General features: G+C 41.9%; 1 long non-coding RNA gene across 1 annotated transcript; it reads left to right on the forward strand.

Annotated features, from left to right (window-relative positions):
- Nucleotides 1–4,454: 4,454 nt before the first annotated feature.
- On the forward strand, nucleotides 4,455–27,000 carry LOC138750209 (uncharacterized). Its single transcript, XR_011349161.1, has 11 exons — nucleotides 4,455–4,751; nucleotides 6,488–6,793; nucleotides 8,531–8,835; nucleotides 10,572–10,877; nucleotides 12,615–12,919; nucleotides 14,656–14,961; nucleotides 16,698–17,003; nucleotides 18,740–19,044; nucleotides 20,781–21,086; nucleotides 24,865–25,170; nucleotides 26,773–27,000. It is a non-coding gene; the product is annotated as an uncharacterized lncRNA (long non-coding RNA).
- The last annotated feature ends 909 nt before the right edge of the window (nucleotides 27,001–27,909 follow it).

Below are 27,909 nucleotides of genomic sequence, written 5' to 3' on the forward strand. Positions count from 1 at the left end.
CCACAGATTCACATTTAAACATTCTATGTCCATGGGCACTTTAATTCAATGTTTTTGTAACATTTAATCACTTGGACCTTGATTTATACGTTTGTGTTTTTTAATGGTAGTGAAATTTTATGTACTCACTAAAGAACTTCAGAAGGGAAGGGGAAGGAATTTTGAGTATAGTATACTCCTTAAATCATGTTCTATTAGACATTTGTTTTAATTGTTTAAATGTTTATCACTTTATTTCTGTTTGTTATGATATAATGGTTAGACATGATCAATTTATTTTTATAATTTGTATTTTATCTGAATATTCCTTTTTATGTATTACCATTGATTAATGGCTTCTGTTTGTTTCCTGTTTCTGTAAAGGCCACTGAAAATATTTTAAAAGAGAGCCTCATGCCTCTGAAGCAATGGGCCTCCTGCCGGGTACCGGATATTAAAGGGGCCACCAGCCGGATGTGGATTGGGCCTCCTGCCAGATGCCGGATGTGGTATAGTCCTCCTGCCGGATGTGGAATGGGCCTCCATCCGGATGCCGGATGTGAAATGGGCCTCCTGCCGGATGTGGAACGGGACTCCTGCCGGATGCTGGATGTGGAATAGTCCTCCTGCCGGATGTGGAAAGAGCCTCAATCCGGATGCCGGATGTGCAGTGTGCCTCCTGCTGGGAAGGTAATTATTTACATATTTTTTGGTCTCATGCACCTATTTCCACTTTTTGTGAAGATACCTTTCATATCTTGTCAGGTTCAGAATCAGAATTTATTGTCAAGAACATGTCCTAATATTTGGTGATTTGAGGCAGCAGGATGGAGAAAACATTAATCTTATAACCATCGTTCAGAACTAGACTTAAAAATATAGTTAACAGTGCACAAAAAAGCAAGGCTGTGTCTTTGGCTCATTGATTATACAGGAACTGGTGGCATCAGGGAAGAAACTGTCATTGTGGCATTCACCTCTATTCCTCAGGCTCCAGTACCTTATCCAATGATAGTAGAGTGAGGAAGTTATTGTCTGGTGTGGTGGAGGTTTTACATGATAGAGACTTTTATTTTAAGACAGCATGTCATGTATAGGTTCTAACTGGAGTGAATTCTGGTGCCTGTGATGTTACAGGGAGAGTTAAACACCCTCTCGAAATTATCATTTTCCTGAGACATGGCACCTCCAGACCAGGCAGTGATGCATCCTACCAGAATGATCTGCATAGTACACCTGTGGAGGTTAAGGTGTGTCTTCATTGCGATAATGAATCTCCTCAGGTACATCTCACAGTATAGCCAATGGTGAGGCTTTTTTGTGAAAGCATCACCATGGAGCCTCCATGACAGATCCTCAGAGTTTTAATGCTTAGGAATTTGACGTTCGCGAACATCTGCACTCCTGACACCTCCATGAAGACTGGGTCGTGTTCTTTTGACTTCCTGCTGAATCCAAAATCTTATCCATTGTATTGTTGACATTGAGTGAATGGTTTGATTTGTTAGCATTCAACCAGCTGATCTATGTCCTTCCTTCTTCGCTTCATCATTGCCATTTATTGTTTGTTGACCATTCTGGTTCATCAGCCAACATGTCGATAGCAATGGAATTATGGCTCACCACACACAGTCATGGGTTTGCAGAGAGTAGTGCAGGGGGCTAAGGACACATCCTTGGACTGCGCCTGTGTTGATGATCAGTGGGGAAGAGACCTTGTTTCCAATTCGTCCTGACTGTGGTCTTCCAATGAGAATGTCAAAGATCCAATTGCAGAGTGAGGTACAGAGGGATAAAGTTAGTTGCTTTTTGACCAGCACTGAGGGAACAATGGTATTGAAGGACGTCCAGAAGTTGATAACTAATCTAATATTGCTCCTTTTGAATCAACAGAGACTACCTAAATGAATTGAACTATGAATTAACCACATGCAGTCTCTTTTGCCTCCCTTGTTGCTCGACGTTTAATATTGATGAGTTGAAAAGATGCTGTTGCCCGTAAAAACACTCAATTACTCTGTGATATGGTGGCAGGCCTAACTTTGAATAATCAGATGTTCTTCCACAGATTCACATTTAAACATTCTATGTCCATGGGCACTTTAATTAAAGTTTTTGTAACATTTAATCACTTGGACCTTGCTTTATATGTTTGTGTTTTTTAATGGTAGTGAAATTTTATGTACTCACTAAAGAACTTCAGAAGGGAAGGGGAAGGAATTTTGAGTATAGTATACTCCTTAAATCATGTTCTATTAGACATATGTTTTAATTGTTTAAATGTTTATCACTTTATTTCTGTTTGTTATGATATAATGGTTAGACATTATCAATTTATTTTTATAATTTGTATTTTATCTGAATATTCCTTTTTATGTATTACCATTGATTAATGGCTTCTGTTTGTTTCCTGTTTCTGTAAAGGCCACTGAAAATATTTTAATAGAGAGCCTCATGCCTTTGAAGCAATGGGCCTCCTGCCGGGTACCGGATATGAAAGGGGCCACCAGCCGGATGTGGATTGGGCCTCCTGCCAGATGCCGGATGTGGTATAGTCCTCCTGCCGGATGTGGAATGGGCCTCCATCCGGATGCCGGATGTGAAATGGGCCTCCTGCCGGATGTGGAACGGGACTCCTGCCGGATGCTGGATGTGGAATAGTCCTCCTGCCGGATGTGGAAAGAGCCTCAATCCGGATGCCGGATGTGCAGTGTGCCTCCTGCTGGGAAGGTAATTATTTACTTATTTTTTGTTCTCATGCACCTATTTCCACTTTTTGTGAAGATACCTTTCATATCTTGTCAGGTTCAGAATCAGGATTTATTGTCAAGAACATGTCCTAATATTTGGTGATTTGGGGCAGCAGGATGGAGAAAACATTCATCTTATAACCATCGTTCAGAACTAGACTTAAAAATAAAGTTAACAGTGCACAAAAAAGCAAGGCTGTGTCTTTGGCTCATTGATTATACAGGATCTGGTGGCATCAGGGAAGAAACTGACATTGTGGCATTGACCTCTCTTCCTCAGGCTCCAGTACCTTATCCAATGATAGTAGAGTGAGGAAGTTATGGTCTGGTGTGGTGGAGGTTTTACATGATAGAGACTTTTATTTTAAGACAGCATGTCATGTATAGGTTCTAACTGGAGTGAATTCTGGTGCCTGTGATGTTACAGGGAGAGTTAAACACCCTCTCGAAATTATCATTTTCCTGAGAGATGGCACCTCCAGACCAGGCAGTGATGCAACCTACCAGAATGATCTGCATAGTACACCTGTGGAGGTTAAGGTGTGTCTTCATTGCGATAATGAATCTCCTCAGGTACATCTCACAGTATAGCCAATGGTGAGGCTTTTTTGTGAAAGCATCACCATGGAGGCTCCATGACAGATCCTCAGAGTTTTAATGCTTAGGAATTTGACGTTCGCGAACATCTGCACTCCTGACACCTCCATGAAGACTGGGTCGTGTTCTTTTGACTTCCTGCTGAATCCAAAATCTTATCCATTGTTTTATTGACATTGAGTGAATGGTTTGATTTGTTAGCATTCAACCAGCTGATCTATGTCCTTCCTTCTTCGCTTCATCATTGCCATTTATTGTTTGCTGACCATTCTGGTGTCATCAGCCAACATGTCGATAGCAATGGAATTATGGCTCACCACACACAGTCATGGGTTTGCAGAGAGTAGAGCAGGGGGCTAAGCACACATCCTTGGACTGCGCCTGTGTTGATGATCAGTGGGGAAGAGACCTTGTTTCCAATTCGTCCTGACTGTGGTCTTCCAATGAGAATGTCAAAGATCCAATTGCAGAGTGAGGTACAGAGGGATAAAGTTAGTTGCTTTTTGACCAGCACTGAGGGATCAATGGTATTGAAGGACGTCCTGAAGTTGATAACTAATCTAATATTGCTCCTTTTGAATCAACAGAGACTACCTAAATGAATTGAACTATGAATTAACCACATGCAGTCTCTTTTGCCTCCCTTGTTGCTCGACGTGTAATATTGATGAGTTGGAAAGATGCTGTTGCCCGTAAAAACACACATTTACTCTGTGATATGGTGGCAGGCCTAACTTTGAATTAATGAGATATTCTTCCACAGATTCACATTTAAACATTCTATGTCCATGGGCACTTTAATTCAAAGTTTTTGTAACATTTAATCACTTGGACCTTGCTTTATATGTTTGTGTTTTTTAATGGTAGTGAAATTTTATGTACTCACTGAAGAACTTCAGAAGGGAAGGGGAAGGAATTTTGAGTATAGTATACTCCTTAAATCATGTTCTATTAGACATATGTTTTAATTGTTTAAATGTTTATCACTTTATTTCTGTTTGTTATGATATAATGGTTAGACATGATCAATTTATTTTTATAATTTGTATTTTATCTGAATATTCCTTTTTATGTATTACCATTGATTAATGGCTTCTGTTTGTTTCCTGTTTCTGTAAAGGCCACTGAAATATTTTAAAAGAGAGCCTCATGCCTTTAAAGCAATGGGCCTCCTGCCGGGTACCGGATATGAAAGGGGCCACCAGCCGGATGTGGATTGGGCCTCCTGCCAGATGCCGGATGTGGTATAGTCCTCCTGCCGGATGTGGAATGGGCCTCCATCCGGATGCCGGATGTGAAATGGGCCTCCTGCCGAATGTGGAACGGGACTCCTGCCGGATGCTGGATGTGGAATAGTCCTCCTGCCGGATGTGGAAAGAGCCTCAATCCGGATGCCGGATGTGCAGTGTGCCTCCTGCTGGGAAGGTAATTATTTACATATTTTTTGGTCTCATGCACCTATTTCCACTTTTTGTGAAGATACCTTTCATATCTTGTCAGGTTCAGAATCAGAATTTATTGTCAAGAACATGTCCTAATATTTGGTGATTTGAGGCAGCAGGATGGAGAAAACATTAATCTTATAACCATCGTTCAGAACTAGACTTAAAAATATAGTTAACAGTGCACAAAAAAACAAGGCTGTGTCTTTGGCTCATTGATTATACAGGAACTGGTGGCATCAGGGAAGAAACTGTCATTGTGGCATTCACCTCTATTCCTCAGGCTCCAGTACCTTATCCAATGATAGTAGAGTGAGGAAGTTATTGTCTGGTGTGGTGGAGGTTTTACATGATACAGACTTTTATTTTAAGACAGCATGTCATGTATAGGTTCTAACTGGAGTGAATTCTGGTGCCTGTGATGTTACAGGGAGAGTTAAACACCCTCTCGAAATTATCATTTTCCTGAGACATGGCACCTCCAGGCCAGGCAGTGATGCATCCTACCAGAATGATCTGCATAGTACACCTGTGGAGGTTAAGGTGTGTCTTCATTGCGATAATGAATCTCCTCAGGTACATCTCACAGTATAGCCAATGGTGAGGCTTTTTTGTGAAAGCATCACCATGGAGCCTCCATGACAGATCCTCAGAGTTTTAATGCTTAGGAATTTGACGTTCGCGAACATCTGCACTCCTGACACCTCCATGAAGACTGGGTCGTGTTCTTTTGACTTCCTGCTGAATCCAAAATCTTATCCATTGTATTGTTGACATTGAGTGAATGGTTTGATTTGTTAGCATTCAACCAGCTGATCTATGTCCTTCCTTCTTCGCTTCATCATTGCCATTTATTGTTTGTTGACCATTCTGGTGTCATCAGCCAACATGTCGATAGCAATGGAATTATGGCTCACCACACACAGTCATGGGTTTGCAGAGAGTAGAGCAGGGGGCTAAGCACACATCCTTGGACTGCGCCTGTGTTGATGATCAGTGGGGAAGAGACCTTGTTTCCAATTCGTCCTGACAGTGGTCTTCCAATGAGAATGTCAAAGATCCAATTGTAGAGTGAGTTACAGAGGGATAAAGTTAGTTGATTTTTGACCAGCACTGAGGGAACAATGGTATTGAAGGACGTCCTGAAGTTGATAACTAATCTAATATTGCTCCTTTTGAATCAACAGAGACTACCTAAATGAATTGAACTATGAATTAACCACATGCAGTCTCTTTTATCTCCCTTGTTGCTCGACGTTTAATATTGATGAGTTGGAAAGATGCTGTTGCCCGTAAAAACACTCAATTACTCTGTGATATGGTGGCAGGCCTAACTTTGAATAATCAGATGTTCTTCCACAGATTCACATTTAAACATTCTATGTCCATGGGCACTTTAATTCAAAGTTTTTGTAACATTTAATCACTTGGACCTTGCTTTATATGTTTGTGTTTTTTAATGGTTGTGAAATTTTATGTACTCACTAAAGAACTTCAGAAGGGAAGGGGAAGGAATTTTGAGTATAGTATACTCCTTAAATCATGTTCTATTAGACATATGTTTTAATTGTTTAAATGTTTATCACTTTATTTCTGTTTGTTATGATATAATGGTTAGACATTATCAATTTATTTTTATAATTTGTATTTTATCTGAATATTCCTTTTTATGTATTACCATTGATTAATGGCTTCTGTTTGTTTCCTGTTTCTGTAAAGGCCACTGAAAATATTTTAAAAGAGAGCCTCATGCCTTTGAAGCAATGGGCCTCCTGCCGGGTACCGGATATGAAAGGGGCCACCAGCCGGATGTGGATTGGGCCTCCTGCCAGATGCCGGATGTGGTATAGTCCTCCTGCCGGATGTGGAATGGGCCTCCATCCGGATGCCGGATGTGAAATGGGCCTCCTGCCGGATGTGGAACGGGACTCCTGCCGGATGCTGGATGTGGAATAGTCCTCCTGCCGGATGTGGAAAGAGCCTCAATCCGGATGCCGGATGTGCAGTGTGCCTCCTGCTGGGAAGGTAATTATTTACTTATTTTTTGTTCTCATGCACCTATTTCCACTTTTTGTGAAGATACCTTTCATATCTTGTCAGGTTCAGAATCAGGATTTATTGTCAAGAACATGTCCTAATATTTGGTGATTTGGGGCAGCAGGATGGAGAAAACATTCATCTTATAACCATCGTTCAGAACTAGACTTAAAAATAAAGTTAACAGTGCACAAAAAAGCAAGGCTGTGTCTTTGGCTCATTGATTATACAGGATCTGGTGGCATCAGGGAAGAAACTGACATTGTGGCATTGACCTCTATTCCTCAGGCTCCAGTACCTTATCCAATGATAGTAGAGTGAGGAAGTTATGGTCTGGTGTGGTGGAGGTTTTACATGATAGAGACTTTTATTTTAAGACAGCATGTCATGTATAGGTTCTAACTGGAGTGAATTCTGGTGCCTGTGATGTTACAGGGAGAGTTAAACACCCTCTCGAAATTATCATTTTCCTGAGAGATGGCACCTCCAGACCAGGCAGTGATGCAACCTACCAGAATGATCTGCATAGTACACCTGTGGAGGTTAAGGTGTGTCTTCATTGCGATAATGAATCTCCTCAGGTACATCTCACAGTATAGCCAATGGTGAGGCTTTTTTGTGAAAGCATCACCATGGAGGCTCCATGACAGATCCTCAGAGTTTTAATGCTTAGGAATTTGACGTTCGCGAACATCTGCACTCCTGACACCTCCATGAAGACTGGGTCGTGTTCTTTTGACTTCCTGCTGAATCCAAAATCTTATCCATTGTTTTATTGACATTGAGTGAATGGTTTGATTTGTTAGCATTCAACCAGCTGATCTATGTCCTTCCTTCTTCGCTTCATCATTGCCATTTATTGTTTGCTGACCATTCTGGTGTCATCAGCCAACATGTCGATAGCAATGGAATTATGGCTCACCACACACAGTCATGGGTTTGCAGAGAGTAGAGCAGGGGGCTAAGCACACATCCTTGGACTGCGCCTGTGTTGATGATCAGTGGGGAAGAGACCTTGTTTCCAATTCGTCCTGACTGTGGTCTTCCAATGAGAATGTCAAAGATCCAATTGCAGAGTGAGGTACAGAGGGATAAAGTTAGTTGCTTTTTGACCAGCACTGAGGGAACAATGGTATTGAAGGACGTCCTGAAGTTGATAACTAATCTAATATTGCTCCTTTTGAATCAACAGAGACTACCTAAATGAATTGAACTATGAATTAACCACATGCAGTCTCTTTTGCCTCCCTTGTTGCTCGACGTGTAATATTGATGAGTTGGAAAGATGCTGTTGCCCGTAAAAACACACATTTACTCTGTGATATGGTGGCAGGCCTAACTTTGATTTAATGAGATATTCTTCCACAGATTCACATTTAAACATTCTATGTCCATGGGCACTTTAATTCAAAGTTTTTGTAACATTTAATCACTTGGACCTTGCTTTATATGTTTGTGTTTTTTAATGGTAGTGAAATTTTATGTACTCACTGAAGAACTTCAGAAGGGAAGGGGAAGGAATTTTGAGTATAGTATACTCCTTAAATCATGTTCTATTAGACATATGTTTTAATTGTTTAAATGTTTATCACTTTATTTCTGTTTGTTATGATATAATGGTTAGACATGATCAATTTATTTTTATAATTTGTATTTTATCTGAATATTCCTTTTTATGTATTACCATTGATTAATGGCTTCTGTTTGTTTCCTGTTTCTGTAAAGGCCACTGAAATATTTTAAAAGAGAGCCTCATGCCTTTAAAGCCTTGGGCCTCCTGCCGGGTACCGGATATGAAAGGGGCCACCAGCCGGATGTGGATTGGGCCTCCTGCCAGATGCCGGATGTGGTATAGTCCTCCTGCCGGATGTGGAATGGGCCTCCATCCGGATGCCGGATGTGAAATGGGCCTCCTGCCGGATGTGGAACGGGACTCCTGCCGGATGCTGGATGTGGAATAGTCCTCCTGCCGGATGTGGAAAGAGCCTCAATCCGGATGCCGGATGTGCAGTGTGCCTCCTGCTGGGAAGGTAATTGTTTACATATTTTTTGGTCTCATGCACCTATTTCCACTTTTTGTGAAGATACCTTTCATATCTTGTCAGGTTCAGAATCAGAATTTATTGTCAAGAACATGTCCTAATATTTGGTGATTTGAGGCAGCAGGATGGAGAAAACATTAATCTTATAACCATCGTTCAGAACTAGACTTAAAAATATAGTTAAAAGTGCACAAAAAAGCAAGGCTGTGTCTTTGGCTCATTGATTATACAGGAACTGGTGGCATCAGGGAAGAAACTGTCATTGTGGCATTCACCTCTATTCCTCAGGCTCCAGTACCTTATCCAATGATAGTAGAGTGAGGAAGTTATTGTCTGGTGTGGTGGAGGTTTTACATGATACAGACTTTTATTTTAAGACAGCATGTCATGTATAGGTTCTAACTGGAGTGAATTCTGGTGCCTGTGATGTTACAGGGAGAGTTAAACACCCTCTCGAAATTATCATTTTCCTGAGACATGGCACCTCCAGGCCAGGCAGTGATGCATCCTACCAGAATGATCTGCATAGTACACCTGTGGAGGTTAAGGTGTGTCTTCATTGCGATAATGAATCTCCTCAGGTACATCTCACAGTATAGCCAATGGTGAGGCTTTTTTGTGAAAGCATCACCATGGAGCCTCCATGACAGATCCTCAGAGTTTTAATGCTTAGGAATTTGACGTTCGCGAACATCTGCACTCCTGACACCTCCATGAAGACTGGGTCGTGTTCTTTTGACTTCCTGCTGAATCCAAAATCTTATCCATTGTATTGTTGACATTGAGTGAATGGTTTGATTTGTTAGCATTCAACCAGCTGATCTATGTCCTTCCTTCTTCGCTTCATCATTGCCATTTATTGTTTGTTGACCATTCTGGTGTCATCAGCCAACATGTCGATAGCAATGGAATTATGGCTCACCACACACAGTCATGGGTTTGCAGAGAGTAGAGCAGGGGGCTAAGCACACATCCTTGGACTGCGCCTGTGTTGATGATCAGTGGGGAAGAGACCTTGTTTCCAATTCGTCCTGACAGTGGTCTTCCAATGAGAATGTCAAAGATCCAATTGTAGAGTGAGTTACAGAGGGATAAAGTTAGTTGATTTTTGACCAGCACTGAGGGAACAATGGTATTGAAGGACGTCCTGAAGTTGATAACTAATCTAATATTGCTCCTTTTGAATCAACAGAGACTACCTAAATGAATTGAACTATGAATTAACCACATGCAGTCTCTTTTATCTCCCTTGTTGCTCGACGTTTAATATTGATGAGTTGGAAAGATGCTGTTGCCCGTAAAAACACTCAATTACTCTGTGATATGGTGGCAGGCCTAACTTTGAATAATCAGATGTTCTTCCACAGATTCACATTTAAACATTCTATGTCCATGGGCACTTTAATTCAAAGTTTTTGTAACATTTAATCACTTGGACCTTGCTTTATATGTTTGTGTTTTTTAATGGTTGTGAAATTTTATGTACTCACTAAAGAACTTCAGAAGGGAAGGGGAAGGAATTTTGAGTATAGTATACTCCTTAAATCATGTTCTATTAGACATATGTTTTAATTGTTTAAATGTTTATCACTTTATTTCTGTTTGTTATGATATAATGGTTAGACATTATCAATTTATTTTTATAATTTGTATTTTATCTGAATATTCCTTTTTATGTATTACCATTGATTAATGGCTTCTGTTTGTTTCCTGTTTCTGTAAAGGCCACTGAAAATATTTTAAAAGAGAGCCTCATGCCTTTAAAGCCTTGGGCCTCCTGCCGGGTACCGGATATGAAAGGGGCCACCAGCCGGATGTGGATTGGGCCTCCTGCCAGATGCCGGATGTGGTATAGTCCTCCTGCCGGATGTGGAATGGGCCTCCATCCGGATGCCGGATGTGAAATGGGCCTCCTGCCGGATGTGGAACGGGACTCCTGCCGGATGCTGGATGTGGAATAGTCCTCCTGCCGGATGTGGAAAGAGCCTCAATCCGGATGCCGGATGTGCAGTGTGCCTCCTGCTGGGAAGGTAATTGTTTACATATTTTTTGGTCTCATGCACCTATTTCCACTTTTTGTGAAGATACCTTTCATATCTTGTCAGGTTCAGAATCAGAATTTATTGTCAAGAACATGTCCTAATATTTGGTGATTTGAGGCAGCAGGATGGAGAAAACATTAATCTTATAACCATCGTTCAGAACTAGACTTAAAAATATAGTTAAAAGTGCACAAAAAAGCAAGGCTGTGTCTTTGGCTCATTGATTATACAGGAACTGGTGGCATCAGGGAAGAAACTGTCATTGTGGCATTCACCTCTATTCCTCAGGCTCCAGTACCTTATCCAATGATAGTAGAGTGAGGAAGTTATTGTCTGGTGTGGTGGAGGTTTTACATGATACAGACTTTTATTTTAAGACAGCATGTCATGTATAGGTTCTAACTGGAGTGAATTCTGGTGCCTGTGATGTTACAGGGAGAGTTAAACACCCTCTCGAAATTATCATTTTCCTGAGACATGGCACCTCCAGGCCAGGCAGTGATGCATCCTACCAGAATGATCTGCATAGTACACCTGTGGAGGTTAAGGTGTGTCTTCATTGCGATAATGAATCTCCTCAGGTACATCTCACAGTATAGCCAATGGTGAGGCTTTTTTGTGAAAGCATCACCATGGAGCCTCCATGACAGATCCTCAGAGTTTTAATGCTTAGGAATTTGACGTTCGCGAACATCTGCACTCCTGACACCTCCATGAAGACTGGGTCGTGTTCTTTTGACTTCCTGCTGAATCCAAAATCTTATCCATTGTTTTATTGACATTGAGTGAATGGTTTGATTTGTTAGCATTCAACCAGCTGATCTATGTCCTTCCTTCTTCGCTTCATCATTGCCATTTATTGTTTGCTGACCATTCTGGTGTCATCAGCCAACATGTCGATAGCAATGGAATTATGGCTCACCACACACAGTCATGGGTTTGCAGAGAGTAGAGCAGGGGGCTAAGCACACATCCTTGGACTGCGCCTGTGTTGATGATCAGTGGGGAAGAGACCTTGTTTCCAATTCGTCCTGACTGTGGTCTTCCAATGAGAATGTCAAAGATCCAATTGCAGAGTGAGGTACAGAGGGATAAAGTTAGTTGCTTTTTGACCAGCACTGAGGGAACAATGGTATTGAAGGACGTCCTGAAGTTGATAACTAATCTAATATTGCTCCTTTTGAATCAACAGAGACTACCTAAATGAATTGAACTATGAATTAACCACATGCAGTCTCTTTTGCCTCCCTTGTTGCTCGACGTGTAATATTGATGAGTTGGAAAGATGCTGTTGCCCGTAAAAACACACATTTACTCTGTGATATGGTGGCAGGCCTAACTTTGAATTAATGAGATATTCTTCCACAGATTCACATTTAAACATTCTATGTCCATGGGCACTTTAATTCAAAGTTTTTGTAACATTTAATCACTTGGACCTTGCTTTATATGTTTGTGTTTTTTAATGGTAGTGAAATTTTATGTACTCACTGAAGAACTTCAGAAGGGAAGGGGAAGGAATTTTGAGTATAGTATACTCCTTAAATCATGTTCTATTAGACATATGTTTTAATTGTTTAAATGTTTATCACTTTATTTCTGTTTGTTATGATATAATGGTTAGACATGATCAATTTATTTTTATAATTTGTATTTTATCTGAATATTCCTTTTTATGTATTACCATTGATTAATGGCTTCTGTTTGTTTCCTGTTTCTGTAAAGGCCACTGAAATATTTTAAAAGAGAGCCTCATGCCTTTAAAGCCTTGGGCCTCCTGCCGGGTACCGGATATGAAAGGGGCCACCAGCCGGATGTGGATTGGGCCTCCTGCCAGATGCCGGATGTGGTATAGTCCTCCTGCCGGATGTGGAATGGGCCTCCATCCGGATGCCGGATGTGAAATGGGCCTCCTGCCGGATGTGGAACGGGACTCCTGCCGGATGCTGGATGTGGAATAGTCCTCCTGCCGGATGTGGAAAGAGCCTCAATCCGGATGCCGGATGTGCAGTGTGCCTCCTGCTGGGAAGGTAATTGTTTACATATTTTTTGGTCTCATGCACCTATTTCCACTTTTTGTGAAGATACCTTTCATATCTTGTCAGGTTCAGAATCAGAATTTATTGTCAAGAACATGTCCTAATATTTGGTGATTTGAGGCAGCAGGATGGAGAAAACATTAATCTTATAACCATCGTTCAGAACTAGACTTAAAAATATAGTTAAAAGTGCACAAAAAAGCAAGGCTGTGTCTTTGGCTCATTGATTATACAGGAACTGGTGGCATCAGGGAAGAAACTGTCATTGTGGCATTCACCTCTATTCCTCAGGCTCCAGTACCTTATCCAATGATAGTAGAGTGAGGAAGTTATTGTCTGGTGTGGTGGAGGTTTTACATGATACAGACTTTTATTTTAAGACAGCATGTCATGTATAGGTTCTAACTGGAGTGAATTCTGGTGCCTGTGATGTTAGAGGGAGAGTTAAACACCCTCTCGAAATTATCATTTTCCTGAGACATGGCACCTCCAGGCCAGGCAGTGATGCATCCTACCAGAATGATCTGCATAGTACACCTGTGGAGGTTAAGGTGTGTCTTCATTGCGATAATGAATCTCCTCAGGTACATCTCACAGTATAGCCAATGGTGAGGCTTTTTTGTGAAAGCATCACCATGGAGCCTCCATGACAGATCCTCAGAGTTTTAATGCTTAGGAATTTGACGTTCGCGAACATCTGCACTCCTGACACCTCCATGAAGACTGGGTCGTGTTCTTTTGACTTCCTGCTGAATCCAAAATCTTATCCATTGTATTGTTGACATTGAGTGAATGGTTTGATTTGTTAGCATTCAACCAGCTGATCTATGTCCTTCCTTCTTCGCTTCATCATTGCCATTTATTGTTTGTTGACCATTCTGGTGTCATCAGCCAACATGTCGATAGCAATGGAATTATGGCTCACCACACACAGTCATGGGTTTGCAGAGAGTAGAGCAGGGGGCTAAGCACACATCCTTGGACTGCGCCTGTGTTGATGATCAGTGGGGAAGAGACCTTGTTTCCAATTCGTCCTGACAGTGGTCTTCCAATGAGAATGTCAAAGATCCAATTGTAGAGTGAGTTACAGAGGGATAAAGTTAGTTGATTTTTGACCAGCACTGAGGGAACAATGGTATTGAAGGACGTCCTGAAGTTGATAACTAATCTAATATTGCTCCTTTTGAATCAACAGAGACTACCTAAATGAATTGAACTATGAATTAACCACATGCAGTCTCTTTTATCTCCCTTGTTGCTCGACGTTTAATATTGATGAGTTGGAAAGATGCTGTTGCCCGTAAAAACACTCAATTACTCTGTGATATGGTGGCAGGCCTAACTTTGAATAATCAGATGTTCTTCCACAGATTCACATTTAAACATTCTATGTCCATGGGCACTTTAATTCAAAGTTTTTGTAACATTTAATCACTTGGACCTTGCTTTATATGTTTGTGTTTTTTAATGGTTGTGAAATTTTATGTACTCACTAAAGAACTTCAGAAGGGAAGGGGAAGGAATTTTGAGTATAGTATACTCCTTAAATCATGTTCTATTAGACATATGTTTTAATTGTTTAAATGTTTATCACTTTATTTCTGTTTGTTATGATATAATGGTTAGACATTATCAATTTATTTTTATAATTTGTATTTTATCTGAATATTCCTTTTTATGTATGACCATTGATTAATGGCTTCTGTTTGTTTCCTGTTTCTGTAAAGGCCTCTGAAAATAGTTTAAAAGAGAGCCTCATGCCTTTGAAGCAATGGGCCTCCTGCCGGGTACCGGATATGAAAGGGGCCACCAGCCGGATGTGGATTGGGCCTCCTGCCAGATGCCGGATGTGGTATAGTCCTCCTGCCGGATGTGGAATGGACCTCCATCCGGATGCCGGATGTGAAATGGGCCTCCTGCCGGATGTGGAACGGGACTCCTGCCGGATGCTGGATGTGGAATAGTCCTCCTGCCGGATGTGGAAAGAGCCTCAATCCGGATGCCGGATGTGCAGTGTGCCTCCTGCTGGGAAGGTAATTATTTACTTATTTTTTGTTCTCATGCACCTATTTCCACTTTTTGTGAAGATACCTTTCATATCTTGTCAGGTTCAGAATCAGGATTTATTGTCAAGAACATGTCCTAATATTTGGTGATTTGGGGCAGCAGGATGGAGAAAACATTCATCTTATAACCATCGTTCAGAACTAGACTTAAAAATAAAGTTAACAGTGCACAAAAAAGCAAGGCTGTGTCTTTGGCTCATTGATTATACAGGATCTGGTGGCATCAGGGAAGAAACTGACATTGTGGCATTGACCTCTATTCCTCAGGCTCCAGTACCTTATCCAATGATAGTAGAGTGAGGAAGTTATGGTCTGGTGTGGTGGAGGTTTTACATGATAGAGACTTTTATTTTAAGACAGCATGTCATGTATAGGTTCTAACTGGAGTGAATTCTGGTGCCTGTGATGTTACAGGGAGAGTTAAACACCCTCTCGAAATTATCATTTTCCTGAGAGATGGCACCTCCAGACCAGGCAGTGATGCAACCTACCAGAATGATCTGCATAGTACACCTGTGGAGGTTAAGGTGTGTCTTCATTGCGATAATGAATCTCCTCAGGTACATCTCACAGTATAGCCAATGGTGAGGCTTTTTTGTGAAAGCATCACCATGGAGGCTCCATGACAGATCCTCAGAGTTTTAATGCTTAGGAATTTGACGTTCGCGAACATCTGCACTCCTGACACCTCCATGAAGACTGGGTCGTGTTCTTTTGACTTCCTGCTGAATCCAAAATCTTATCCATTGTTTTATTGACATTGAGTGAATGGTTTGATTTGTTAGCATTCAACCAGCTGATCTATGTCCTTCCTTCTTCGCTTCATCATTGCCATTTATTGTTTGCTGACCATTCTGGTGTCATCAGCCAACATGTCGATAGCAATGGAATTATGGATCACCACACACAGTCATGGGTTTGCAGAGAGTAGAGCAGGGGGCTAAGCACACATCCTTGGACTGCGCCTGTGTTGATGATCAGTGGGGAAGAGACCTTGTTTCCAATTCGTCCTGACTGTGGTCTTCCAATGAGAATGTCAAAGATCCAATTGCAGAGTGAGGTACAGAGGGATAAAGTTAGTTGCTTTTTGACCAGCACTGAGGGAACAATGGTATTGAAGGACGTCCTGAAGTTGATAACTAATCTAATATTGCTCCTTTTGAATCAACAGAGACTACCTAAATGAATTGAACTATGAATTAACCACATGCAGTCTCTTTTGCCTCCCTTGTTGCTCGACGTTTAATATTGATGAGTTGGAAAGATGCTGTTGCCCGTAAAAACACTCAATTACTCTGCGATATGGTGGCAGGCCTAACTTTGAATAATCAGATGTTCTTCCACAAATTCATATTTAAACATTCTATGTCCATGGGCACTTTAATTCAAAGTTTTTGTAACATTTAATCACTTGGACCTTGCTTTATATGTTTGTGTTTTTTAATGGTAGTGAAATTTTATGTACTCACTAAAGAACTTCAGAAGGGAAGGGGAAGGAATTTTGAGTTTTGTATACTCCTTAAATCATGTTCTATTAGACATATGTTTTAATTGTTTTAATGTTTATCACTTTATTTCTGTTTGTTATGATATAATGGTTAGACATTATCAATTTATTTTTATAATTTGTATTTTATCTGAATATTCCTTTTTATGTATTACCATTGATTAATGGCTTCTGTTTGTTTCCTGTTTCTGTAAAGGCCACTGAAAATATTTTAAAAGAGAGCCTCATGCCTTTGAAGCAATGGGCCTCCTGCCGGGTACCGGATATGAAAGGGGCCACCAGCCGGATGTGGATTGGGCCTCCTGCCAGATGCCGGATGTGGTATAGTCCTCCTGCCGGATGTGGAATGGGCCTCCATCCGGATGCCGGATGTGAAATGGGCCTCCTGCCGGATGTGGAACGGGACTCCTGCCGGATGCTGGATGTGGAATAGTCCTCCTGCCGGATGTGGAAAGAGCCTCAATCCGGATGCCGGATGTGCAGTGTGCCTCCTGCTGGGAAGGTAATTGTTTACATATTTTTTGGTCTCATGCACCTATTTCCACTTTTTTTGAAGATACCTTTCATATCTTGTCAGGTTCAGAATCAGGATTTATTGTCAAGAACATGTCCTAATATTTGGTGATTTGAGGCAGCAGGATGGAGAAAACATTAATCTTATAACCATCGTTCAGAACTAGACTTAAAAATATAGTTAACAGTGCACAAAAAAGCAAGGCTGTGTCTTTGGCTCATTGATTATACAGGAACTGGTGGCATCAGGGAAGAAACTGTCATTGTGGCGTTCACCTCTATTCCTCAGGCTCCAGTACCTTATCCAATGATAGTAGAGTGAGGAAGTTATGGTCTGGTGTGGTGGAGGTTTTACATGATAGAGACTTTTATTTTAAGACAGCATGTCATGTATAGGTTCTAACTGGAGTGAATTCTGGTGCCTGTGATGTTACAGGGAGAGTTAAACACCCTTCGAAATTATCATTTTCCTGAGACATGGCACCTCCAGACCAGGCAGTGATGCAACCTACCAGAATGATCTGCATAGTACACCTGTGGAGGTTAAGGTGTGTCTTCATTGCGATAATGAATCTCCTCAGGTACATCTCACAGTATAGCCAATGGTGAGGCTTTTTTGTGAAAGCATCACCATGGAGGCTCCATGACAGATCCTCAGAGTTTTAATGCTTAGGAATTTGACGTTCGCGAACATCTGCACTCCTGACACCTCCATGAAGACTGGGTCGTGTTCTTTTGACATCCTGCTGAATCCAAAATCTTAACCATTGTTTTGTTGACATTGAGTGAATGGTTTGATTTGTTAGCATTCAACCAGCTGGTCTATGTCCTTCCTTCTTCGCTTCATCATTGCCATTTATTGTTTGCTGACCATTCTGGTGTCATCAGCCAACATGTCGATAGCAATGGAATTATGGCTCACCACACACAGTCATGGGTTTGCAGAGAGTAGAGCAGGGGGCTAAGCACACATCCTTGGACTGCGCCTGTGTTGATGATCAGTGGGGAAGAGACCTTGTTTCCAATTCGTCCTGACTGTGGTCTTCCAATGAGAATGTCAAAGATCCAATTGCAGAGTGAGGTACAGAGGGATAAAGTTAGTTGCTTTTTGACCAGCACTGAGGGAACAATGGTATTGAAGGACGTCCTGAAGTTGATAACTAATCTAATATTGCTCCCTTTGAATCAACAGAGACTACCTAAATGAATTGAACTATGAATTAACCACATGCAGTCTCTTTTGCCTCCCTTGTTGCTCGACGTGTAATATTGATGAGTTGGAAAGATGCTGTTGCCCGTAAAAACACACATTTACTCTGTGATATGGTGGCAGGCCTAACTTTGAATTAATGAGATATTCTTCCACAGATTCACATTTAAACATTCTATGTCCATGGGCACTTTAATTCAAAGTTTTTGTAACATTTAATCACTTGGACCTTGCTTTATATGTTTGTGTTTTTTAATGGTAGTGAAATTTTATGTCCTCACTGAAGAACTTCAGAAGGGAAGGGGAAGGAATTTTGAGTATAGTATACTCCTTAAATCATGTTCTATTAGACATATGTTTTAATTGTTTAAATGTTTATCACTTTATTTCTGTTTGTTATGATATAATGGTTAGACATGATCAATTTATTTTTATAATTTGTATTTTATCTGAATATTCCTTTTTATGTATTACCATTGATTAATGGCTTCTGTTTGTTTCCTGTTTCTGTAAAGGCCACTGAAATATTTTAAAAGAGAGCCACATGCCTTTAAAGCAATGGGCCTCCTGCCGGGTACCGGATATGAAAGGGGCCACCAGCCGGATGTGGATTGGGCCTCCTGCCAGATGCCGGATGTGGTATAGTCCTCCTGCCGGATGTGGAATGGGCCTCCATCCGGATGCCGGATGTGAAATGGGCCTCCTGCCGGATGTGGAACGGGACTCCTGCCGGATGCTGGATGTGGAATAGTCCTCCTGCCGGATGTGGAAAGAGCCTCAATCCGGATGCCGGATGTGCAGTGTGCCTCCTGCTGGGAAGGTAATTATTTACATATTTTTTGGTCTCATGCACCTATTTCCACTTTTTGTGAAGATACCTTTCATATCTTGTCAGGTTCAGAATCAGAATTTATTGTCAAGAACATGTCCTAATATTTGGTGATTTGAGGCAGCAGGATGGAGAAAACATTAATCTTATAACCATCGTTCAGAACTAGACTTAAAAATATAGTTAACAGTGCACAAAAAAGCAAGGCTGTGTCTTTGGCTCATTGATTATACAGGAACTGGTGGCATCAGGGAAGAAACTGTCATTGTGGCATTCACCTCTATTCCTCAGGCTCCAGTACCTTATCCAATGATAGTAGAGTGAGGAAGTTATTGTCTGGTGTGGTGGAGGTTTTACATGATACAGACTTTTATTTTAAGACAGCATGTCATGTATAGGTTCTAACTGGAGTGAATTCTGGTGCCTGTGATGTTACAGGGAGAGTTAAACACCCTCTCGAAATTATCATTTTCCTGAGAGATGGCACCTCCAGACCAGGCAGTGATGCATCCTACCAGAATGATCTGCATAGTACACCTGTGGAGGTTAAGGTGTGTCTTCATTGCGATAATGAATCTCCTCAGGTACATCTCACAGTATAGCCAATGGTGAGCCTTTTTTGTGAAAGCATCACCATGGAGCCTCCATGACAGATCCTCAGAGTTTTAATGCTTAGGAATTTGACGTTCGCGAACATCTGCACTCCTGACACCTCCATGAAGACTGGGTCGTGTTCTTTTGACTTCCTGCTGAATCCAAAATCTTATCCATTGTATTGTTGACATTGAGTGAATGGTTTGATTTGTTAGCATTCAACCAGCTGATCTATGTCCTTCCTTCTTCGCTTCATCATTGCCATTTATTGTTTGTTGACCATTCTGGTGTCATCAGCCAACATGTCGATAGCAATGGAATTATGGCTCACCACACACTGTCATGGGTTTGCAGAGAGTAGTGCAGGGGGCTAAGGACACATCCTTGGACTGCGCCTGTGTTGATGATCAGTGGGGAAGAGACCTTGTTTCCAATTCGTCCTGACTGTGGTCTTCCAATGAGAATGTCAAAGATCCAATTGCAGAGTGAGGTACAGAGGGATAAAGTTAGTTGCTTTTTGACCAGCACTGAGGGAACAATGGTATTGAAGGACGTCCTGAAGTTGATAACTAATCTAATATTGCTCCTTTTGAATCAACAGAGACTACCTGAATGAATTGAACTATGAATTAACCACATGCAGTCTCTTTTGCCTCCCTTGTTGCTCGACGTTTAATATTGATGAAATGAAAAGATGCTGTTGCCCGTAAAAACACTCAATTACTCTGTGATATGGTGGCAGGCCTAACTTTGAATAATCAGATGTTCTTCCACAGATTCACATTTAAACATTCTATGTCCATGGGCACTTTAATTCAAAGTTTTTGTAACATTTAATCACTGGGACCTTGCTTTATATGTTTGTGTTTTTTAATGGTAGTGAAATTTTATGTACTCACTAAAGAACTTCAGAAGGGAAGGGGAAGGAATTTTGAGTATAGTATACTCCTTAAATCATGTTCTATTAGACATATGTTTTAATTGTTTAAATGTTTATCACTTTATTTCTGTTTGTTATGATATAATGGTTAGACATTATCAATTTATTTTTATAATTTGTATTTTATCTGAATATTCCTTTTTATGTATTACCATTGATTAATGGCTTCTGTTTGTTTCCTGTTTCTGTAAAGGCCACTGAAAATATTTTAAAAGAGAGCCTCATGCCTTTGAAGCAATGGGCCTCCTGCCGGGTACCGGATATGAAAGGGGCCACCAGCCGGATGTGGATTGGGCCTCCTGGCAGATGCCGGATGTGGTATAGTCCTCCTGCCGGATGTGGAATGGGCCTCCATCCGGATGCCGGATGTGAAATGGGCCTCCTGCCGGATGTGGAACGGGACTCCTGCCGGATGCTGGATGTGGAATAGTCCTCCTGCCGGATGTGGAAAGAGCCTCAATCCGGATGCCGGATGTGCAGTGTGCCTCCTGCTGGGAAGGTAATTATTTACATATTTTTTGTTCTCATGAACCTATTTCCACTTTTTGTGAAGATACCTTTCATATCTTGTCAGGTTCAGAATCAGGATTTATTGTCAAGAACATGTCCTAATATTTGGTGATTTGGGGCAGCAGGATGGAGAAAACATTCATCTTATAACCATCGTTCAGAACTAGACTTAAAAATAAAGTTAACAGTGCACAAAAAAGCAAGGCTGTGTCTTTGGCTCATTGATTATACAGGATCTGGTGGCATCAGGGAAGAAACTGACATTGTGGCATTGACCTCTATTCCTCAGGCTCCAGTACCTTATCCAATGATAGTAGAGTGAGGAAGTTATGGTCTGGTGTGGTGGAGGTTTTACATGATAGAGACTTTTATTTTAAGACAGCATGTCATGTATAGGTTCTAACTGGAGTGAATTCTGGTGCCTGTGATGTTACAGGGACAGTTAAACACCCTCTCGAAATTATCATTTTCCTGAGAGATGGCACCTCCAGACCAGGCAGTGATGCAACCTACCAGAATGATCTGCATAATACACCTGTGGAGGTTAAGGTGTGTCTTCATTGCGATAATGAATCTCCTCAGGTACATCTCACAGTATAGCCAATGGTGAGGCTTTTTTGTGAAAGCATCACCATGGAGGCTCCATGACAGATCCTCAGAGTTTTAATGCTTAGGAATTTGATGTTCGCGAACATCTGCACTCCTGACACCTCCATGAAGACTGGGTCGTGTTCTTTTGACTTCCTGCTGAATCCAAAATCTTATCCATTGTTTTGTTGACATTGAGTGAATGGTTTGATTTGTTAGCATTCAACCAGCTGATCTATGTCCTTCCTTCTTCGCTACATCATTGCCATTTATTGTTTGCTGACCATTCTGGTGTCATCAGCCAACATGTCGATAGCAATGGAATTATGGCTCACCACACACAGTCATGGGTTTGCAGAGAGTAGAGCAGGGGGCTAAGCACACATCCTTGGACTGCGCCTGTGTTGATGATCAGTGGGGAAGAGACCTTGTTTCCAATTCGTCCTGACTGTGGTCTTCCAATGAGAATGTCAAAGATCCAATTGCAGAGTGAGGTACAGAGGGATAAAGTTAGTTGCTTTTTGACCAGCACTGAGGGAACAATGGTATTGAAGGACGTCCTGAAGTTGATAACTAATCTAATATTGCTCCTTTTGAATCAACAGAGACTACCTAAATGAATTGAACTATGAATTAACCACATGCAGTCTCTTTTGCCTCCCTTGTTGCTCGACGTTTAATATTGATGAGTTGGAAAGATGCTGTTGCCCGTAAAAACACACATTTACTCTGTGATATGGTGGCAGGCCTAACTTTGAATTAATGAGATATTCTTCCACAGATTCACATTTAAACATTCTATGTCCATGGGCACTTTAATTCAAAGTTTTTGTAACATTTAATCACTTGGACCTTGCTTTATATGTTTGTGTTTTTTAATGGTAGTGAAATTTTATGTACTCACTGAAGAACTTCAGAAGGGAAGGGGAACGAATTTTGAGTATAGTATACTCCTTAAATCATGTTCTATTAGACATATGTTTTAATTGTTTAAATGTTTATCACTTTATTTCTGTTTGTTATGATATAATGGTTAGACATGATCAATTTATTTTTATAATTTGTATTTTATCTGAATATTCCGTTTTATGTATTACCATTGATTAATGGCTTCTGTTTGTTTCCTGTTTCTGTAAAGGCCACTGAAATATTTTAAAAGAGAGCCTCATGCCTTTAAAGCAATGGGCCTCCTGCCGGGTACCGGATATGAAAGGGGCCACCAGCCGGATGTGGATTGGGCCTCCTGCCAGATGCCGGATGTGGTATAGTCCTCCTGCCGGATGTGGAATGGACCTCCATCCGGATGCCGGATGTGAAATGGGCCTCCTGCCGGATGTGGAACGGGACTCCTGCCGGATGCTGGATGTGGAATAGTCCTCCTGCCGGATATGGAAAGAGCCTCAATCCGGATGCCGGATGTGCAGTGTGCCTCCTGCTGGGAAGGTAATTATTTACATATTTTTTGGTCTCATGCACCTATTTCCACTTTTTGTGAAGATACCTTTCATATCTTGTCAGGTTCAGAATCAGAATTTATTGTCAAGAACATGTCCTAATATTTGGTGATTTGAGGCAGCAGGATGGAGAAAACATTAATCTTATAACCATCGTTCAGAACTAGACTTAAAAATATAGTTAACAGTGCACAAAAAAGCAAGGCTGTGTCTTTGGCTCATTGATTATACAGGAACTGGTGGCATCAGGGAAGAAACTGTCATTGTGGCATTCACCTCTATTCCTCAGGCTCCAGTACCTTATCCAATGATAGTAGAGTGAGGAAGTTATTGTCTGGTGTGGTGGAGGTTTTACATGATACAGACTTTTATTTTAAGACAGCATGTCATGTATAGGTTCTAACTGGAGTGAATTCTGGTGCCTGTGATGTTACAGGGAGAGTTAAACACCCTCTCGAAATTATCATTTTCCTGAGACATGGCACCTCCAGACCAGGCAGTGATGCATCCTACCAGAATGATCTGCATAGTACACCTGTGGAGGTTAAGGTGTGTCTTCATTGCGATAATGAATCTCCTCAGGTACATCTCACAGTATAGCCAATGGTGAGGCTTTTTTGTGAAAGCATCACCATGGAGCCTCCATGACAGATCCTCAGAGTTTTAATGCTTAGGAATTTGACGTTCGCGAACATCTGCACTCCTGACACCTCCATGAAGACTGGGTCGTGTTCTTTTGACTTCCTGCTGAATCCAAAATCTTATCCATTGTATTGTTGACATTGAGTGAATGGTTTGATTTGTTAGCATTCAACCAGCTGATCTATGTCCTTCCTTCTTCGCTTCATCATTGCCATTTATTGTTTGTTGACCATTCTGGTGTCATCAGCCAACATGTCGATAGCAATGGAATTATGGCTCACCACACACAGTCATGGGTTTGCAGAGAGTAGAGCAGGGGGCTAAGCACACATCCTTGGACTGCGCCTGTGTTGATGATCAGTGGGGAAGAGACCTTGTTTCCAATTCGTCCTGACAGTGGTCTTCCAATGAGAATGTCAAAGATCCAATTGTAGAGTGAGTTACAGAGGGATAAAGTTAGTTGATTTTTGACCAGCACTGAGTGAACAATGGTATTGAAGGACGTCCTGAAGTTGATAACTAATCTAATATTGCTCCTTTTGAATCAACAGAGACTACCTAAATGAATTGAACTATGAATTAACCACATGCAGTCTCTTTTATCTCCCTTGTTGCTCGACGTTTAATATTGATGAGTTGGAAAGATGCTGTTGCCCGTAAAAACACTCAATTACTCTGTGATATGGTGGCAGGCCTAACTTTGAATAATCAGATGTTCTTCCACAGATTCACATTTAAACATTCTATGTCCATTGGCACTTTAATTCAATGTTTTTGTAACATTTAATCACTTGGACCTTGCTTTATATGTTTGTGTTTTTTAATGGTAGTGAAATTTTATGTACTCACTAAAGAACTTCAGAAGGGAAGGGGAAGGAATTTTGAGTATAGTATACTCCTTAAATCATGTTCTATTAGACATATGTTTTAATTGTTTAAATGTTTATCACTTTATTTCTGTTTGTTATGATATAATGGTTAGACATTATCAATTTATTTTTATAATTTGTATTTTATCTGAATATTCCTTTTTATGTATTACCATTGATTAATGGCTTCTGTTTGTTTCCTGTTTCTGTAAAGGCCACTGAAAATATTTTAAAAGAGAGCCTCATGCCTTTGAAGCAATGGGCCTCCTGCCGGGTACCGGATATGAAAGGGGCCACCAGCCGGATGTGGATTGGGCCTCCTGCCAGATGCCGGATGTGGTATAGTCCTCCTGCCGGATGTGGAATGGGCCTCCATCCGGATGCCGGATGTGAAATGGGCCTCCTGCCGGATGTGGAACGGGACTCCTGCCGGATGCTGGATGTGTAATAGTCCTCCTGCCGGATGTGGAAAGAGCCTCAATCCGGATGCCGGATGTGCAGTGTGCCTCCTGCTGGGAAGGTAATTATTTACATATTTTTTGTTCTCATGCACCTATTTCCACTTTTTGTGAAGATACCTTTCATATCTTGTCAGGTTCAGAATAAGGATTTATTGTCAAGAACATGTCCTAATATTTGGTGATTTGGGGCAGCAGGATGGAGAAAACATTCATCTTATAACCATCGTTCAGAACTAGACTTAAAAATAAAGTTAACAGTGCACAAAAAAGCAAGGCTGTGTCTTTGGCTCATTGATTATACAGGATCTGGTGGCATCAGGGAAGAAACTGACATTGTGGCATTGACCTCTATTCCTCAGGCTCCAGTACCTTATCCAATGATAGTAGAGTGAGGAAGTTATGGTCTGGGTGGTGGAGGTTTTACATGATAGAGACTTTTATTTTAAGACAGCATGTCATGTATAGATTCTGACTGGAGTGAATTCTGGTGCCTGTGATGTTACAGGGAGAGTTAAACACCCTCTCGAAATTATCATTTACCTGAGAGATGGCACCTCCAGACCAGGCAGTGATCCAACCTACCAGAATGATCTGCATAGTACACCTGTGGAGGTTAAGGTGGTTTCATTGTGATAATGAATCTCCTCAGGCACATCACACAGTATTGCCAATGGTGAGGGTTTTTTGTGAAAGCATCACCATGGAGGCTCCATGACAGATCCTCAGAGTTTTAATGCTTAGGAATTTGACGTTCGCGAACATCTGACGACTCCTTAGTTAATTTGGTGTTGGTTCTGGTATGTGTGAGTTGGTCATGACCCCAGTAGTATCTTCCTCCTGCTTGATGTGGAATTCTCCAAATGCCAGATGCCGGATGTGGAATGTTTCTGCTACGAGATGCCGGATGTGGAATGGTCGGCCTGCCAGATGCCAGATGTGGAATAGTCCACCTTTCAATGCCGGATGTGGAATGTTCCTGATGCTAGATGCCAGATGTGGAATAGCTTTTCTGCCAGATGTGGGATGGTCCGCCTGCCAGATGTGGAATTGTCCGCCTACCAGTTGCCAGATGTGCGATGGTCTGCCTGCGAGATATGGAATGGTCTGCTTGCCAGATGTGGAATGGAGCACCTGCCAGGTGCCTGGTGTGGATAGTCCACCTCCCAGATGCCAGATGAGGAATGGACCGCCAGCCAGGTGCCTGTTGTGGGATGGTCTGTCTTGCAGGTGCCGGATTTGGACTGGGCCTCCTGACGGATGTCAGCTGTGTAATAGTCCTTCTGGTTGTAGAAAGGGCCTGCTAAAGGAAAAGATACTTTGGGGAATCTCCGATGTTCTTCTACCTTGATCACATTTAAACTTTCTCTGTTTATGAGCTACTTTTATTCAATATTTTCCTAATTTATGTGATCACTAGAAACTTGCTTTATTATTTTGTGTTTTACTTTAATGGTAGTGAAATGATTTGTACTTACCTGAGAAGTTCAGAAGGGGAGAGGATAGAATTTGTCGTATTATATAATTTTGTGACATTTTACAATTCACCATATGTTATAATTGTTGAAGTTTTTATGACTTTGTTGTCATTTGACTGTTATGATATAGTGTTTATATAATAGTTTGATTCCTCTTCTCTAACACTTTCATCTTTCTGTTTCCAGGTGCTCAATCATTTATCCGACATCCTGTGGAACAGACACTACCAGAATTTGGAATATTTTGGAACGTAGAATAATATCAGTAGTATTTATAAGTACATTTAAGCTGTTTTCAAATGAGCAAAAACAAAGGCACATCCCAACCAGAAAGACCTCTGCAGAGAGTGGGATTACGATGGCTGAGGGTCATGGGGTTACGGTGGCTCTGGGTAGTGGGGTTACGGTGGCTCTGGGTAGTGGGGTTACGGTGGCTCTGGGTTGTGGGGTTACGGTGGCTCTGGGTAGTGGGGTTACGGTGGCTCTGGGTAGTGGGGATACGGTGGCTCTGGGTAGTGGGGTTACGGTGGATCTGGGTAGTGGGGTAATGGTGGCTCTGGGAGGTAGGGTTAAGGTGGTTCTGGGTAGTGGGGATACGGTGGCTCTGGGTAGTGGGGTAATGGTGGGTCTGGGTAGTGGGGTTACAGTGGCTCTGGGAGTTAGGGTTACGGTGGCTCTGGGTAGTGGGGTTATGGTGGGTCTGGGTAGTGGGGTTACGATGGCTCTGGGTAGTGGGGTTACGTTGGCTCAGGGTAGTGGGGTTAACGTGGCTCTGGGCAGTGGGTTTACGGAGGCTCTGGGTGGTGGGGTTACGGTGGCTCTGGATGGTGGGGTTACGGTGGCTCTGGGTGGTGGGGTTACGGTGGCTCTGGGTGGTGGGGTTACGGTGGCTCTGGATTGTGGGGTTACGATGGCTCTGGGTCGTGCGGTTTTGGTGGCTGTGTGTCATGGAGTTACGGCGGCTCTGGGTCTTGGGGGTTAAGGCGGCTCTTGGTAGTGGGATTACGGTGGCTCTGGGTAGTAGGGTTATGGTGGCTCTGGGTAGTGGGGTTAGAGCGGTTCTGGGTGGTGGGGTTATGGCAGCTCTAGATGGTGAAGTTAAGACCCCTCTGGGTGGTGGGGTTACGGCAGCTCTGGCTAGTGGGGTTACAGCGGCTCTGGGTGGTGGGGTTACGGTGGCTCTGGGTGGTGGGGTTACGGTGGCTCTGGATGGTGGGGTTACGGTGGCTCTGGGTAGTGGGGTTACGGTGGCTCTGGGCAGTGGGGTTCCGGTGGCTCAGGGTGATGGGGTTAGGGTGGCTCTGTGTGGTGGGGTTACGATGG

Source organism: Narcine bancroftii, unplaced genomic scaffold, assembly GCF_036971445.1.
Source record: "Narcine bancroftii isolate sNarBan1 unplaced genomic scaffold, sNarBan1.hap1 Scaffold_106, whole genome shotgun sequence".
NCBI lineage: Eukaryota > Metazoa > Chordata > Chondrichthyes > Torpediniformes > Narcinidae > Narcine > Narcine bancroftii.